This window comes from Elephas maximus, chromosome 14 (assembly GCF_024166365.1).
Source record: "Elephas maximus indicus isolate mEleMax1 chromosome 14, mEleMax1 primary haplotype, whole genome shotgun sequence".
In the NCBI taxonomy this organism is placed as follows: domain Eukaryota; kingdom Metazoa; phylum Chordata; class Mammalia; order Proboscidea; family Elephantidae; genus Elephas; species Elephas maximus.
The window spans coordinates 24,147,299-24,164,552 of record NC_064832.1 but is presented as its reverse complement, the minus strand read 5'-3'; the positions used below and the strand labels follow the sequence as shown (position 1 = coordinate 24,164,552).

At 43.3% G+C, this 17,254-nt stretch overlaps 1 protein-coding gene across 1 annotated transcript in view; it reads left to right on the top strand.

The window, feature by feature from the left end:
• Window positions 1-12,983, top strand: part of FOXO1 (forkhead box O1) — a 120,600-nt gene extending 107,617 nt beyond the window's left edge. The window contains exon 3 of the mRNA XM_049853424.1: window positions 115-12,983. The gene's annotated coding sequence lies outside the window, so the exon portion shown is untranslated. The remainder of the gene's footprint in view (window positions 1-114) is intronic.
• The last annotated feature ends 4,271 nt before the right edge of the window (window positions 12,984-17,254 follow it).

Sequence of the window (17,254 nt, the reverse complement as noted above, 5' to 3'; positions counted from 1 at the left end):
CTTAGCATGTTTCCCCTCAGTATGTCTGTCACTATAATATCTTAAATTGAATTGATTTTTAATTTGGCTATATTTTCATTGTGTGTGTATGTGTTTTTTTTTTTTTTTTTCCAGGCTACACTTAAAAGTACTTCAGATTGTTTGACAGCAGAAACTGAGAGAAGCAGCCCAAAGATGCCCTTCACCCCTCCTTTTAGTTCTCTTGATTAAAAAAAAAAAGAAAAGAAAAAAGTGTTCCTTTTTTCCTTTCGTCAGACTTGGCAGCGAAGACACTTTTCCTGCACAGGATGTTTGCCCGATGTTTGCAGGTTATGTGCTTCTGTAGATAAGGACTGTGCCATTGGAAATTTCGTTACAATGAAGTGCCAAACTCACTACACCATGTAATTGCAGGACAGACTTTGAATCTGGTGTGCCCTCGCTTTTTGTATATAAGCAGTAGATACAGAATTGTATTTGTGTGTGCTTTTGTTTTTTTTTAAATACCCATTTGGTCCAAGGAAAGTTTATACTCTTTTTGTATACTGTGATGGTCTTCTGTCCTTGCTAAGTTAAACTCTGGTTTGTACTACCTGTGTCTGCTGAATGGACGAATCACAAAGAACCAACATCTCCCGTCTGCCACCTCCACTGAACAGCTTTAAATCTGTTCACGTCACCACATACTTTGTATGAAAACCAAGTAGCCTGTTATCAATCTGCTGAGTTAATGGACTTGTCAAACTCTTTTTTGGGGGGCAGGGGGGGGGAAGATTAAATGCCAGCCTTGTACAGGTCTTTTCTATTTTTTTTTTGTTTGTTTATTTTGTTACTTGCAAATTTGTACAAACAGTTAAATGGTTCTAATTTCCAGATGAATGATTTTTGATGTTATTGTTGGACCTTGAGATGACTTTTGGAATAGATACTGAACTGTAATGTTTTCTTAAAACTAGAGTCTACTTTTGTTACATAGTCTGCTTGTAAAGTTATGGAATCATGGGGATTCGGGGAAGCGTTCATAATTTCCATTTTGTATTTCTCACTGGATTAGTTACTAATTTTATACGTGCTTAACTGGTTTGTATGCTTTGGGATGCTAATTGGTGATGTTTCTGAGTAATCTTAAAATGTTGTAATTAGTACCTGCATACTCAACATTTCTGGCCCTTTTAGGGCAGGAGAGTGATGTATAGTTATGGACACTTTGCATTCCATGTTTAGGAAAACTTAATATGTTTTTATGTGTGGATTTTAAAGAGACTTCGTCTGCTTCAGTTACCATGTTAGCTATGCACAGTGCATAGAGCGCCAGTGTGCAGCGTCATTCCCACCGTTCCTGCAGGGCCTCATCATGTTTGTGGAGCAGAAGGGAGAACTGCGCCTCAAACAGTGCTCTTTCCCAAACCAGGGGTTTTTCTCAACTTGACCTTTGAGTGGAACTTCGGCAAAGGTTTCCCTTCGTGGTTCTTGATTCTCTGCTCTTATTTTGGTCTAGCGGAGGTTGGTTTTGTAGCTCTGCCTGGAAGAATTGTATCGACACTCACACTTGATCTCTCTTTCCCTTTGTTCTGCAGGTTATTTAGCCGTCGTGGAAGTTTTCAGCTGAAGGAGGGGAGGGAATTTTAAAATGGGATTTGTAGAATGTTTTGTATTCATAAGTGCAGTTGGCTTTTATTACCATACTCAGATGGAATAGAACTTGTTTCAAAATTGGGGCAATTAATTTGAAAACCAGCACAGCAGCTGTAATTTATACGTTTTGAATTTATTTTAAAAGCCTTAGCTTAAGTTAAGAATTTGAGACTTTTTTTTAGCCTTTAGCAACCTAAACTATAATTGAGATCATTATGTTTTAGTACTTCCAGTTACGTGTAACTGACAGACCATGTTAATTGGCTTAGCATCCCGTTTAATCCTTCCGCAGTTTCAGATCATATGGAATGCCTGAAGTCAGCTCAGTGAAAGAGACGGGCGCACAACCGCGTTCTCTGGCCTTCTGAGAAGCCTCTGACACCTGTGTGCTTGGCACACGTCATGCCTGCTTTGTCTTTCATGTTAATTGCATCTCTTTTGGCTGGTTTCTCTTACACATTTAACAAGAACAAAAGTGTTCCTGATAGATTTCTACAGTAGGCCAGCTCTACTGTAAGTAGAATGAAAAGTGAAAATTGAAATTTCATTAAAAAGCCACCTCTAACTACCTTCATTGTTGGCCACTCCAAAATAAGACTGGTTTAGAAACCTTAGTTGCCCTCAGCAGCACTTCCTGCGAGTGTGATGGAATTGTCGGTGCCAGAGCACGTGTGTTCTCGTTCCTTTCACCACGTCCCTTCTCCCTTACGCGTCACGCCCCAGGGCCCCTAGTCATTCGTTAGAAAGGCAGCTACGGCTCAAATCGCTGCTTCAGTCTCACTACTTCATAGAACGGCTTTTAAAAAGATGCTTCTCTCTCTTGAGTCTGTATAAATATCTTTTGGGTTTTTTTTTTGTCACCAAATTTTTCTTGGTGTTGATGTTCTAACTGAACCCCAGATAAGCTCTCTGTGGGATACAGTGAAGTCCTGTGAAAGGCAGTTTGTCTATTTTGAAAGCAAACATTATGCGGACCTCTGGTGATTTTTTTCCCTGTAAGAATACTGACTTTTGGTATAATTAGCGCATCAGTTGTTGTAAATGATTGCTTTGTGGAACGTGCAAATGGTATCACCTCTGCAGCCTTGTTTGATTTATTTTCCTCTGGTTTGTACTGTTATTAAAAGCATATTGTATTATAGAACTATTGAAATATTTTAAATATAAAGATGTATTGTTTTCGTAATATAGCTGTATGGAAAATATTTAGGTAATAGAGGCATTACTTGCAAAGTTCTGCTTTGACAAACTGACAGAGTCTAAATGACTTAGCAAGCGTTGTATCCCGGGAAGCAGGAGATCAGTGGAACATCCCAAGAAGAGGGCAAGGACACTTACCACGGAAGCAGTTCTCCACAAGTGTAAAATAGTCCTACTGCTAGATAGATGTGACCACTACTTCGCCCCCTACTCGAAATCCTTGTATTCGGCTCTAAAGAGTCCTTAACTTACAACTGATTTTAAATGAGAAGTTTCTCTTGTGGTTTTTGTTGGGGAGTGATCATTAAGTAAAAGGAGCAGTGTGGCTTATGCAGACACAACAGCCTGGATGGGCATCCCCCTAAAGGTGTGAGGCCAGAGATGGGCACGGAGTCCCAGCAGGACGGTGTCCCACTCGCACATTGAGCTCCCCGAGTTAGTCACAGTGCAGACTTCCTGTTGCCATACTCTGCGAAGTGCCTGATGGTGATGATGGTGTGCTTACAGACACAAGAACAATCTTTGCTGTTACTGTACAAAGCCATAAATGTACATAAATTATGTTTAAAATGATCTGGTGTCCTTTTTTTCTAATTGTGTAGAATAAGCTCTTTACTAAGTTTTTTTTTGCTTTGTTTCTTAATGTCAGCCACAATGCCATGGTTTATTCATGTCTAGCATTTCCTTTGGTGGAAAGGGAAGACAATTCCACTGGGACCAAATCTCAGCCCCTTGAGATATGAAGAAGAAGTAAATCCCTGGTAACGACCAATTCTGGATGACTTCGTGTTTGGAATGCCCACATTCCAGGTGTCTACATCCAGTACAGTCATTACTAGGGTTATTAAACCTCATGTCAGAACAGACTCTACTGAAGGTGAGAACGCCTTTGGGCAGTTAGGTCCCGGCTGGAGAGTGCGGAGCAGACACTTGGGGTGTGCGCAGAGACCAAGGCCCTCCCACACACCTTGCTGAAGGAAGGCGATTGAGTACTGCTGTCAGTGACCACAGATTGGAGGTTTGTATGTTTGCCTGAGGAGTGAGCTGGGACTGACATTGTTAAAGAGCATTTTCAAGCCCCAGTGAAGCCCAGTCTTGTCTTAACTTCTGACCATTTTCTTAGACAAGCCAGTGAATGCTGGAATAGCAAGGAAGTAGGTTATTCTAATGTTTACCACTTTAGACACCAGAGGGCTAGTCTAGTTTCAGGCCTTCCCCCCTTCTAGCAATGGAACCCTTTCTTTAAAAGCCACAGGCCTCAGAACAAAGAGTGCGGGACAGACTAAGGCACTTCACTCCCAGGCCCTAGGGCTCATCTAGTCCAAATGTGGAAAATGGCCTTGCCCCCTGCCTGCAGCCAGAACTCCAGCTGGCTGGCTCCTTTCATAACCCTCTGTGCAGAGGACCGTGCTTCTGCTGTCATTTCTTGAGACCAGTTCCCATGTTTCCCCCCCAGCAAGGTTTTCTGATCAACCGCATGGACAGGCTTGCTGCTTAACTGCGTGATGGGAGACGCTTCCTTCCTCGGACGCTGTCTAGGCCCCTGCTGTGACCAGAGGGGTGACAGTAGACTCAAGATGTGTACCTAGGATTGATTCTTGACCAATGAACCAGCCACACTGGAGGACTTTGCCTTGGCTGTTGTCTGTCCGTGTTCGAGTTGACCTGTAACAATGACTGTGCCGGTTAAGCCTACACTGGTGGTTGTGTTAGGTGGGCGGAGGGCCTGTCCACTGTGTACTATGTGGCAGTTTCTGAAGTAGAAACCGTCACCTACACATTGAACTTCCTGTCACCTAACAGTGCGCATTAAAGGACCACGAGCTTGCATCTGAGCTGGGCAATGGCCTCAAATCAGACTGTATTCATGGAAGGTTTCCTTATTATCATTTATTTTTTAAAAATCCTGTTGATAACTTGCATACATGAACTCGAAGATGTTTTCATGTTTAGAGCTAAAGAAATAACTGGAAAATGAGTAAAATTTCTGATGGAAAGAGAAGGAAGGGAGTATGCTGGGATGAAGAAAGGAGGGAAGCAAGTAGCTCTGGGGGATGGTCAGCAATGTATCAGGAATCCAGATGTAAAATGGAGGAGAAGGTTAAGTAAGCACAAGGTCCTTGGGTTCTCTGACTAGAGGAAACCATACAAAGAGGAGTGAGCCTCTACTGATTAAGAAGAGAACTTTAAGTTTTTGAAGATAATTGAAGAGAGGAAGCTTTCTGGGCTGACAAAGTCAGCAGCAGTGGCCTGGCTTTGACAGTACAGCTGTCGGGGAGGAAGCCCCATACTGAGAGGGAGTCCCTGGGTGGTACCAGTGGTTAATACATTCAGCTGCTAACCCAAAGGTTGGAGGTTCGAGTCCACCCAAGAAAGACCTGGAGGTGTTCTTCCAAAAAATCAGCCACTGAAAACCCTGTGGAGCACACTTCTACTCTGACACAAGTAGGGTCGCTGTCTTAGTCATCTAGTGCTGCCATAACAGGAATACCACAAGTGGGTGGCTTTAACAAAGAGTTTATTTTCTCACAGTCCAGTAGGTTACAAGTCCAAATTCAGGGAGTCGGCTCCAGGGGAAGGCTTTCTCTGTCAGCTCTGGAGGAATAAGGTCCTTGTCCTCAATCTTCCCCTGGTCGAGGAGCTTCTCAGACGCAGGGACCCCGTGTCCAAAGGGTGCGCTCTGCTCCTGGTGCTGCTTTCTTGGTGGTATGAGGTCCCCGACTCTCTGCTTGCTTCTCTTTCCTTTCATCTCTTGAGGGATAAAAGGTGGTACAGGCCATACCCCGGGGAAACGCTACCTTGGATGAGGGAGGAGACCTGGGGTCGGGGTGGTGTTACAGCCCCACCCTAATCCCCTCAGCATAAAATTACAATCACGAAATGGAGGACAACCACACAATACTGGGAAGCATGGCCTAACCCAGTTGACACACACATTTTTTGGGGGGGACATAACTTCAATCTATGACAGTTGCCATTGAGTCAGAGTCAACTTGAGGGCAACTAGCTTTTCCTACTGAGAAGACATTTCACCTGTTAGGAGGGGAGAAAGGAGATTGAGGAACGTTTTCTTAGACTGATAGGTGGCAGGGCACTGCTTCCCACCCACCCTTCCATCCCCCATGAACTCAAAGGCTGAATGAAATTTCTTGGTGTTAGTATATTTATCATATTCACAACATACTCCAAAAATGAAAGTGTCATCCGTGTTAGAAGCCAGTGGTAGAAGGTAGACATTTACACTGTCCGAGAAGATGGCAACTTTGTGAGGGCTTGCTTATTCATTCTTTACATCTCTTCCTTCTATGAGTGCCAGTCCCTCGACAACCAACTCTGAGAATTCCCACAAAACTTTAAAGTTGTAGATGGTAGTGTAGGTGCCATGCTGGGTCCTTGTAGTTGCTGGACTTTCTGGAGATATTCTTGGGGCTGTAACATTACTAGAGTTGTTGCCTGAGTGAGATGACCTTAGATGAGGTGCTGGCTAAGAATAGGGCTCACGGTGGACTTGTAAACCAGATGTCTGCTCCTGATTAATCGGGATAGTGGGGAGGTCCACCTTGTATGTTAGTGCTTGGCTACAGAACAAGCCAGAGACGTCTGTTACTTGGTCTGCATGGGTGACGGGGACACGTGGGGTGCTGGCAGAGCAATGGCCGCCTCTCGTGCTTGGACAGTGATTTCCCACCGAGAAGGTAAAATGAGGACACCTGTGCTACCTGCCTCAAAATTTTGACGTGAGGATTAGAGAATGAAGTCATGTCTGCAGATGGCTTCCTGTGTCAGGGAGAAGCTGTACGGACAAGTTGGTGTTGGATTAGGAATAGTAGGCCTTGTGGATTTGCTTTCTTAGTGGGGCCTTTGGACTCTCGGCATTTCCCTATCAGGATAAATGGGAGAGGTGTTTGTTCCTGTCTAGCTGTTTTCTACGTTCCTGTTTGCTGCCATTCACCTCTTCAGAAGGGGAGCGGGTGGACAGTTTACCAGACCCACACTATAGAAGAGTCAGTAGGCCTCTCGGTAACTCTACAAGTACTATCAGTGAGTATGCTGCAAACCTATTATCTGCCCAACACAAAGCAGTTGTCATAGTTATTTCCCAAGAGGGTCCACTACATGTACCTGTACTGAGGCAATTTAGAGGCATTTTAGCTTGCCTGACCTTGACCTCAGCCTGTCACCTTCACCCGGAAGACTCCGATCCACGTGTCTTCCTGACTGTCGAGAAAGGAGGAGAAGATGAGATGGAAACCCTGTTGTTGAATGGGGCCACAGTGGTGTGCTGGAGCCAGATCGTACTGGTTCATGAGAACAGATGGTTAAATTTCCAGGAATTATGGGAGCCAGTTTTAAACACAGCCATTATTAAAAATTGTATCGGCTTACAATTAAGTAAATTAAGAACAAAGATAAAAAATACTCAAAACTCACTTCCTAATTATTCTACTACATTTTCCTCTGATGAGATAGAAACACCTGCTCTTGAGGTCTGTCTTATCAGTGTGGTGGCAATACTGTATAACGGTGTGCTGCTGCTAGAGCTGAGGCAGAAACGTTTCTGTTTAGTGAGTACAGTTTGAACGAGGGTGAAGAACAGCTTAGCAGTAGGTAGATCACATGTCGGTTACATTTACTGAGAAAACACGTGTGTTGAGAAAAAGGATGGGAATTGCAGCCACATGTCGACTACAGAGAAGAGTTCAGCAAAAATCAAATGCATTCTGCTAGAATTGATTGGCCATATGGAATTTGTAGTGAAGAGCACTGTATATTCTATATTCTTAAATTGCATGCTGCCCATCCTTTATAGCAGTACAATTTATAATAATAAAGTATTGTATGTGTACACAGGCACACGTTTTTCCCCACAGAGCAGGCTGTTAGCACTTACCCGCACGCCACTGACTGGGGTGAGGAAGGCATTTGAAGGACTGGCGGTTTTGACGACACTGGAGAACAGGTAGGATGGGAAGGAGGAAGCTGTGGTTAGAGACTGGAGCAGCCCAGGCATGGTCATGGCAGTGGGTGGCTGGTAAGAAGTGGAGGTGAAGTGGTCAGGGGATGATGAGGCCTGAAGACTGGAAGAGGCATGCCACCCAAGGGAAAGAGGAAACCTAAAGTCCAGGTGCTCAAGCTTTCAATTTGGGGGCAAATCCAGGAGCCAGGCAGGTAGATGCCAGTGATAAGACTACCCAGTGGGGTTAGCCTAATGCTGTAAGTATCCACAGAGAAAGGGTGTTTTGCATGAAGGTGGAAGAGGAAGAGTCTGGAGCCGGAAAAGGAGTACAGGAGGATGCCAGCTCTGCTCTGGGAGCTTCTTTGTCGAGTGAGGATAATTGCACCTACTCACTGGAGTTACTGAGGGAATTAAATGGCCTGAGTTAAGCCCCCAGCAGGGTCTTTCACATAGAAAATGCTCAAAAAAAGGGGGAGGGGCGGCCAAGGTTTGTCCTAGATAGGCTGTTTATGCCTGTCATCTCAGCCCAGTTATTAATAGCTCCTCTTGTCACTGCCAAAAATGGTAAATTATATGGTCACTGTGTTAACAAATCACTGCCTTTTATTAATTAGCTCCTAGAAAGAACCGTCATCTCACAGTGGATGTCCTGAGAGCCCCCCAGGGGGTGAGAGGGCTCAGGCCTTCCTGGAAGAAGCTGCTGGGGACTGAACGGTTATTCTTAGAAAGGTGTCCAGGTAACACAGATTAAAGTTTAAACTCCTGAGAATGGCATACAAGGTCCTGCCCAGCCTGCCTTTGCGTCCTCTTCCTCGGCGTTGTACACCAGTCCACCCAGCAGCCGCTCCCAGCCATGCTCTTATGCCGGAGACATGCTGCAATGTTTCACCGTCCGTGTTCATCAGAGTCAAGCTCAAAACTTCCCCTACCTCTCAAGTTCACCCCAACCCCTTCTATCAGAGTAGCTACTCTTACAGGTCAGCTGTTTGAGTTTTAGGACTCTTTTTTAAAGTACAGGCAGGTATTTGTGGTCAGTGCTGGCTTCTCCCTCGATGGCAATCCTTCCCAGAAGTCTAGAGCCAGGTCTGACTGACTTAAGTGACCCTAAAGCAACTGGCCAGTGTGCTTGGCCACCAGGCGTAGCCAAAGGCGCTCCTGCTTGGTGAGCCCGTTCTGCCAACATTCCAACAAACCAAAAGCAGACCAAGAAGCCCAAAGTGTTTCCGTGAGTCTGGAGCTGCCAGGCGCATTTGCCAACCTAGGAAAATACAAAGGCAAGCAGGAGAGATGACCAATGATGAAGTGCCTAAAAGAGGTCATTAGCCTTCCCACAGCCACCCCAGCCCTCCCCACAGGCTGCAAAATCCTCCCTTTCCATATAGCTTTTTTCTGAGCCCAGGATACATGGTCTGTTCCTTTGTTGTTTTTGTTGCCATCAAGTTGGCTCAGGCTCAGTGGCCTTACGTATAGCAGAACAAAATGTTGCTGGGTCCTGTGCCATCTTCATGATTGTTGGCATGTTTGGGCTCCTCTTCTTGCACTGTATCGGGCAACAGTCTGTTGTGATCCAGAGGTTTTCTTTGGCTAGTTTTCCAAAGTAGATCGCCAGGCCTTTCTTCCTAGTCTGTTTTAGTCCGAAAGCTCTGTTGAAACCTGTCCATCATGGTGGCCCTGCTTGTATTTGAAATACTGGTGGCATATCTTCCAGCATCACAGCAGTGCACAAGCCACCACAGTAGGACAGACTGACAGACACGTGGTGGTTCACTTAGCACTGCCAAAATTGCCATTAACAAGACTGAAATTTGACCAAAGACAGTTAACCCACTTTCCTGTGGAAAGGGTTGCATGTCTATGGAAACAGCTAGGTTGTGCTAATTTCAGAACAGTTATATCATCTCGGTTTAAAACAAAACAAAACTTGTAGCCTTTAATAAGATAGTTGCTGATTTGTTTTCAAAGGACCTCACCTGAGAAGGCCATAGACATGGTCATTTGTAATTTTTGCCCCAGTTACTGTTGGGGACTGGGGTATCTGTGTCCCTCCCACCAAATGGGATTGGGTAAAATGTGTAGGTTCCATGTTCTGATTTGTTAAAACATTGCTTTGAAAGGAAAATAATTCATTCTACTTTACTAGACCACCAACATTTTTCTATTTCAATTCACCATACTTGCCAAGACAAGACTTAGTAAAAAGGAAAGATGTTCTCTGAAGTTAGGCAATTCTCTTTAGAAATAATTGGAAAGTTGTGATAAACACCCCTGACTAGAAAATTCCTTTTATTTGGTGAACACATCTTAGGAGACCTCAAAAGTCCTTGGAGCTCTGTGGGTTATATTTTAAATTAAAATTATCTCTAATTTTCCATTTCCTTTCTGACCCCCCCTTTTTTTTTTCTGTCTCAAATAATTGGTGTTCTATTAGAAGCATGGCCTTAATTGTCCAAACCCTGGAGAGGACTGGCTTGAAGGCGTCAACAGCTGTATGGACTCTCGTGTAACTGTCACGTGCCTTTTTCTGGAAACAGCAGTCTGAGCAATTGTCTTTTGTAAGAAAATCACATGATAAAACAATAGATGACTAGCAATAATTCTGTTGTCACTTAGTTACTGGCAGAGCAGGGATGGGGGAAGATGTAGAAAAATGCGTTCTTGGATCCCACCCCATTCCAATCGGCAAACCCTCCCGAGTAAATCAATTCCTTTATTCTCTCTGGGCAACTAAAAAAGGTTTCAGAGTGTTTCCAGCACTGGGCATTCTACGTGGCAATACTTTTGGAGGCTGAGTTACCTACTTTATTCAAAGAGTTGGCACAAAAACTCAGCCATTTTCCACGTCCTAGAGCTGAGTGATGGAGAAACTGATAGGAATTGAATGAATGAAAATTCAGCTTTTATTGTGGACAATAATACTCCCTCTGGGATTAGAATTTCCTAATGTATTTTCAGCAAAAGAAGCTTGAGTCAGCTTGGGACCCAAAGGTGCTGTTTAGACCTCCACCACTCAGTGTTTTGGGATAAAGCCTGGTGTGTCCCCACACAGGAGAAAGCTTCAGGTTTGTTGCCACTTGAGGCTGAGACTGCCAGCGTGTTGGCCCAGGGAGGCCTCCTGTAGCCTTTTAGATCCCAGAGAACAAAGGCCCCAAATACCAAGTTTAAAAGCAGTCTGGCTGGTCACAAAGTATGTTGGAATGGGGTGTTTCTCTGCAAAATGAGCTTCTGCTTTTTCCAGAGAAGTTCTAAGACTTGTGGAGGAAAAGCTATAATTAAGAGAAGTGGATGGATTATTAGGAAAGGCTTTTTATTTGACAGGTTTTGTGATTTTAATAGCACTTTGCCTTTGTAATGCATTCCGTCAAACGATGCCAAGCGCTTCTGCCAATGCTCACTCCTCAGGCTCCCTTTGAAATGGAAAGGGTAGAGCAAACCCAATGACCAGGTACCACAGTTGAGTGTAAAGTGTGCACATTTTCTGTGGGGCAGCCGGGGAGGGGGAGTTTAGTTTCCCGAGAACCCCAGGGAACCACCTGTAGGGGAGCCTCATAAGTCAGACGCAGTGTTTCTCAAAGTGCCAGCCACTAAGCATGTGCAACAGAACTACTTGGGAAGATTTGTAAAATGAAAATCCTGGCTCCGCTCCCCAGACTTATGGGATCAGAATCTGGGGCGGGGGTGGGGTAATGGCAAAGGCATTTGAACTCTTCTAGGTGATTTTAATGAACACTAAAGTTTGTGAACCACCACCTGTCTACGGAGATGCTGTAACCCTTCCTGCTATTCATTCATTCATTTCAATAATTAAATATTTACCTACCGTGTGCCAGATCCCATGCAGAATGCTAGGGCACTGTGTGGTGAGCAGGACGGACACATTCTCCACCCTCCTGAAGCTCCTGCCCCTCTTCAGAAGTGTAGTGCGGTGTAGCACAAAGATGTCATGAAGTAGTACTCTTTAAAGAAAGTCTGCTTGGATCAAGTCCCTGGGTGGCGTAAACAGTCAATGCAATCAGCTGCTAGCTAACTGAAAGGCTGGCTGTTAGAGTCCATTCTGAGGTACCTCGGGAGAAAGTCCTGGCAATCTACTTCCAAAAAATCAGCCGTTGAAAACCTTGTGGAGCACAGTTCTACTCTGACACATGTGGGGTCACCGTGAGTTGGAGTTGAAGGCAACTGAAAACTTGGATCACACCAGTACTAGGCTGATAACTGGCCATAAAAAAAAAATCCCCGTCACCTGTCAAAGGCTTTTACCTGCCTGACCTGCTTGTGAAGGAGCCCTGGTCGCATAGTGGTTGGCACTGGACTAATAACTGATAGATCAGTGGTTCAAAACCACCAGTGGCTCTGTGGAAGAAAGATGTGGCAGTCTGCTTTATAGCTTTGGAAGCCCTACGAGGTTGTCATGAAACAGCTCCACGGCAGTGGGTAACCTGCTTGTGGGTCCTGAGTCGGTGAGGCGAACGCTTACTGTAGGTGCTTAGGGCCTCTTGCCCCTGCCAGCACAAAGACCGATCCCTGAAGAACACTCTGGACTGGCATTAAGCAGTTTGAGCTAAGAGGCTGACCAGAGTGACCAAAATGCAAAGGGTCTGTTTTCCACTGGAAACGATGGATTCATTTATTTTTAAAAATAATTCAGATGCAAATTAAAACTACGATGAGATTCCATCTCACTCCAACAAGGCTGGCATTAATCCAAAAAACACAAAATAATGAATGTTGGAGAGGCTGCGGAGAGATTGGAACTCTTATACGCTGCTGGTGGGAATGTAAAATGGTACAACCACTTTGGAAATCTATCTGGCGTTATCTTAAACAGCTAGAAATAGAACTACCATACAACCCAGAAATCCCACTCCTTGGAATATACCCTAGAGAAACAAGAGCCTTCGCACAAACAGATATATGCACACCCATGTTTATTGCAGCTCTGTTTACAAAAGCAAAAAGCTGGAAGCAACCAAGGTGTCCGTCAACGGATGAATGGGTAAATAAATTGTGGTATATTCACACAATGGAATACTACGCACCCATAAAGAATAGTGACGATTCTATGAAACATTTCATAACATGGAGGAACCTGGAAGGCATTATGCTGAGCGAAATTAGTCAGAGGCAAAAGGACAAATATTGTATAAGACCACTATTATAAGATCTTGAGAAATAGTAAAAACTGAGAAGAACACATACTTTTGTGATTACGAGGTGGGGAGGGAGGGAGGGAGGGAGAAGGTTTTTTATTGATTAATTAGTAGATAAGAACTGCTTTAGGTGAAGGGAAGGACAACACTCAATACATGGAAGTTCAGCTCAATTGGACTGGACCAAAAGCAAAGAAGTTTCCGGGATAAAATGAATGCTTCAAAGGTCAGCGGAGCAAGGGCGGGGGTTTGGGGACCATGGTTTAAGGGGACTTCTAAGTCAATTGGCAAAATAATTCTATTATGAAAACATTCTGCATCCCACTTTGAAATGTGGCGTCTGGGGTCTTAAATGCTAACAAGCGGCCATCTAAGATGCATCAATTGGTCTCAACCTACCTGGAGCAAAGGAGAATGAAGAACACCAAGGTCACACGACAACTAAGAGCCCCAGAGACAGAAGGGGCCACGTGAACCAGAGACCTACATCATCCTGAGACCAGAAGAACTAGTTGGTGCCCGGCCACAATCGATGACTGCCCTGACAGGGAGCACAACAGAGAACCCCTGAGGGAGCAGGAGATCAGTGGGATGCAGACCCCAAATTCTCATAAAAAGACCATACTTAATGGTCTGACTGAGACTAGAGGAATCCCGGTGGCCATGGTCCCCAAACCTTCTGTTGGCACAGGACGGGAACCATCCCCGAAGACAATTCATCAGACATGAAAGGGACTGGACAGTGGGTGGGAGAGAGATGCTGATGAAGAGTGAGCTAATAATATCAGGTGGACACTTGAGACTGTTGGCATCTCCTGTCTGGAGGGGGGATGGGAGAATAGAGAGAGTGGGAAGCTGGCAAAATTGTCACGAAAGGAGAGACTGGAAGGGCTGACTCATTAGGGGGAGAGCAAGTGGGAGTATGGAGTAAGATGTACGTAAACTTATATGTGACAGACTGACTTGAATTGTAAACATTCACTTGAAGCTCAATAAAAGTTAATAAAAAAAAAATTCAGGAGAGAAGCCACTCATCATGCAAGATCTTTGAAGGACTGTATACTGGACCCAGTTGTTCCCACAGAGATGAGCTTAACCACAGGGAGCTCTGTGGGCCTGGCTGGGCAGACATGGCCAAGCCTGCTGCAGGGCAGAGAGCAGGGACCAAGGCCGTGCTGTCCTGGGGCGGGTCAGATGCTCCGTGGTGATCCACACTGACACTTCATCTGGGTTGTGGTGGCAGACTGAGCGCTGTTCCACACGAGGGAATGTTCCGGATCACTTGAAGCCACCGCCCCTGTGACTGCCTAGACTTTTCCTATTTTGTTTGTAAAGTGCCCCAAAAGTAGGACATAAAACTCTGTGGCAAAGAGAGCCATACCCAATACAATGGGACCTCTCCCGATGACTCAGGGCAGGGTTGTCGTTCGGAGTGTTTGTGATTAAGTGGAGGTGGTGTCCAGAGATGGCCTCGGGGCTGTTGAAGTGCATCTGTCTCTCTCTCTTCTCCTTATTGTGGAAAATTTCAAACTAAGCCAAAGCAGAGAGAGTAAATAGTATAATGAGCCTCCATATACTCATCACTCAGTTTGAGGAATTATCAACTCATGACCGCATTTGCTTCATATAGCCTCACCCTGTATTATTTTGAAGAAAATCCCAGATATCATATAATTTCATCTGTAAGTATTTCAACATATATCTCTAATAGATAAGAATTCTTTTTATAATTTTTAATTTTTTAGGTATAATTTGTGATCACTGAAATGATCAGAACTTGGTTGTACTACTCAATCAAATTGACAACCGCATATCAAGATAACGTTACATTTTTATCATTCCAGAAGACTCTTTTGTGCCCCTTATCCTTCAACTCTCTGTTCTGAGAAGCAACCACTGATCAGAATTCTATTGTCATTGTTTTTGCCTGTGCTGGAATTTCATATAAATGGAATCATACAGTATGCACTTTTTTTACCCCTGGCTTCTTGTGCTCAGGAGCCCTGGTGGTGCAGTGGTGAAGTAGTACAGCTGTTAACCAAAAGGCTGGCAGTTTCAATCTACCAGCCACTGTTTGGAAACCCTATGGGGCAGTTCTACCCTGTCCTGGAGGCTCGCTCAGAATTGGAATAGACTTGATGACAATGGGTTTGGTTTTTTTAGTTTTCTTTTGCTCAACGTAATACTTTTGGGGTTCAATCATTTTGTTGCATATATTAGTACTTTGGTACTTTTTATTTTTGAGTAGTATTCCATTGTATACATATGCCAGGTTTTTGTTTTTTTAATCCACCCTTCTGTTGAGGGACATCTGGGCTAGTTCTACTTTTGTATTATTAGGAATAAAGCTGCTATAAACATTCTTATAGAAGGTTTTTTGTGGTCATCTATTTTCATTTCTCTTGAGTGAATACCTAGGAGTGGAATTGCTGGATCACAGGTAGACATATATTTAACTTTTTAAGGAACTGCCAGATGATTTTCCAGTGTGGTTGTACCAGTTTACACTCCTACCATTAATGTCTGAGAGTTCTGGTTGTTCCATCTCCTCACCAAAATTTGATATTTTTAATCTAAAAAGCTTGAATTTTAGCCACTGTGTGTAGTAATATCTCATTATGATATTCATTTGCATTTCCTTTATGATTAATTGCATCGAACACTTTTTTATGTGTTTACTGGCCATTTGTGTGTCTTCTTTTGTGAACTGTCTCTTCAAGTCTTTTGACCATTTTTTAATTGGGCTGTCTTTTCATGACTGAGTTGAAGGAGGTATTTATCTATTCTGGATACAAATGGTTTATGAGATAGAGGTGCTGTGCATATTTCCTCCAAGTCTGTTATGTATTTAATTTCCTGACAGTGTCATTTTATGAACAGTAGTTTTAATTCTGATGGAGTCCAATTTATCAGGTTTTTTTTTTTTTTTTTATGGTTTGTACTTTGTGTCTCCTCTAAGAAATCTTAGTGTAGCTCTATATTCTCTTCTAGTAACTTTCGTGTTGAAGCTTTTGTTTGTGTCTGTGGTCCATCTTACATGGATTTTTGTATATAGTTGTTTCAGCACCATCTATGGAAGAGATTTTCCTTCCCCTCGAGATTTCTTTGGAGCTCTTGTCAAAAGTCATTTGACTAAATATATGGAGATCGTGATTTCAAAACAAAAAACAAAACATGACCACAGTACCATTATATCATATTAAAAAACCTCGATATTATCAAATATCCAGTCACTACAGTGTTCAGATCTTCCCAGTTATTTTCTAAAATTTCCTTACATAATATATTATGCTTATTCAAATTAGAATCCAGACATCCTTCATATATTGTGATATATTGATTTCATTGATTGGTCTATAGGTTCTGTGCCCAACTTTTTTTTTTTGTTGTGGTTTGTTGAAAAAACTGGGTCATTTGTCCTACAGAGTGTCCACAGCCTGGATTTTGTGAATTGTATCATCATGGTGTCATTAAGTATATTTCTCTGCCCCTGTATATCCTGAACACTAGTAGTTAGCTCTAGAGGCTTAATGGTATTAAGGTTCAATTATTGTCAATAATATGTGAATGTTCAGAGCTGGAGGCACATAATATCCAATTCCTGTCTTTTTCATGGTGTTAGCAGCCATTGATGGTCATTGTTACATTCATTGTTCCATTAGAGTTATAAAATGGTGATACTGTTTCTATTATTTTTTCTAAATTTATTAACTGAGAACTTCTATGAGAAGAAACTTCCTTGAAACAACTGTTTGATGACCCTGTGGACTCCATCTTGAATTGCCCCAGGCATGCCAATGATTTTTGAATTATTAAGCTGCAGTTGTTGCTTACTACTATTTGTAACAATAACAATAATCATCATCACTGTATGCTGAGCTGTTTATTGGCAAGTTCTAACCTAAGTACTCAACATATTTCATTCATCAGACCCTTGAAGTGAAAATTATTATTCACAGAGCCTTATGGCCTTCATCGTAAGATGATAGCTAAATGATCTCCTGATCTTCTGTGTGGGTGTCTTCCAGGCTATTGTCTCCACTGTGAGTATATGGAAGACTTTCCTCCCCCCTAACTTTTTAGATCTGAAATGGTTTATCTCATTAAATGCCTTTCCCTGTGTGAAATATAAACCCAGGATAAACACTCACGTAATAGAGTGTTAACTAGTGGGAATTATTTATTCCCATTAAAGTTGAAAGAGAAGGGCAGCAGCTACAGTATGAGTAGTCCCAACTCAGGCTACTCCTGGATTCAAGCCAGGAATTTAAACAGATAATTTACCCCTTACAAAGGCTCCATTTCCTCCTTGGTAGAATGGGAAAAAATAAGACTGGGT